This window comes from Corvus brachyrhynchos, unplaced genomic scaffold, assembly GCF_000691975.1.
Source record: "Corvus brachyrhynchos isolate BGI_N302 unplaced genomic scaffold, ASM69197v1 scaffold2358, whole genome shotgun sequence".
NCBI lineage: Eukaryota > Metazoa > Chordata > Aves > Passeriformes > Corvidae > Corvus > Corvus brachyrhynchos.
Genome location: NW_008239701.1, coordinates 1 through 274, shown reverse-complemented (window position 1 = coordinate 274; position 274 = coordinate 1). Strand labels below are relative to the sequence as shown.

Sequence of the window (274 nt, the reverse complement as noted above, 5' to 3'; positions counted from 1 at the left end):
AAAAAACCCTCTCAGGGACCCCCTGATAGATTCGGGACAAGCAACCCCTCCCCAGCCACCTGCAGGATGCCGTGGGGGGATGCTCCCGGGGTCGGGGGTGCTGCGGACACAGCGGGCACTGGAACCTCCTGCTTCTCCTTCTATTCCTGTTCCTGCTCCTCCTCCTCCTGCTCCTCCTTTTCCTCTCTCCTCCACCTCCTGTTGTTCTACCTCCTTCCTCATCCCACCTCCTCCCCAGTTTCTGCTTTCTGTATATTTAGAGTGGAGAACTTTG

The 274-nt window shown here is 57.7% G+C and overlaps 1 long non-coding RNA gene across 1 annotated transcript in view; it reads right to left on the bottom strand.

Moving 5' to 3' along the window:
- LOC108448680 overlaps window positions 1-268 on the bottom strand; it is a 489-nt gene extending 221 nt beyond the window's left edge. Inside the window, exon 1 of the long non-coding RNA XR_001864643.1 lies at window positions 60-268. This is a non-coding gene — a long non-coding RNA (uncharacterized LOC108448680). The remainder of the gene's footprint in view (window positions 1-59) is intronic.
- Between the last annotated feature and the right edge of the window lie 6 nt (window positions 269-274).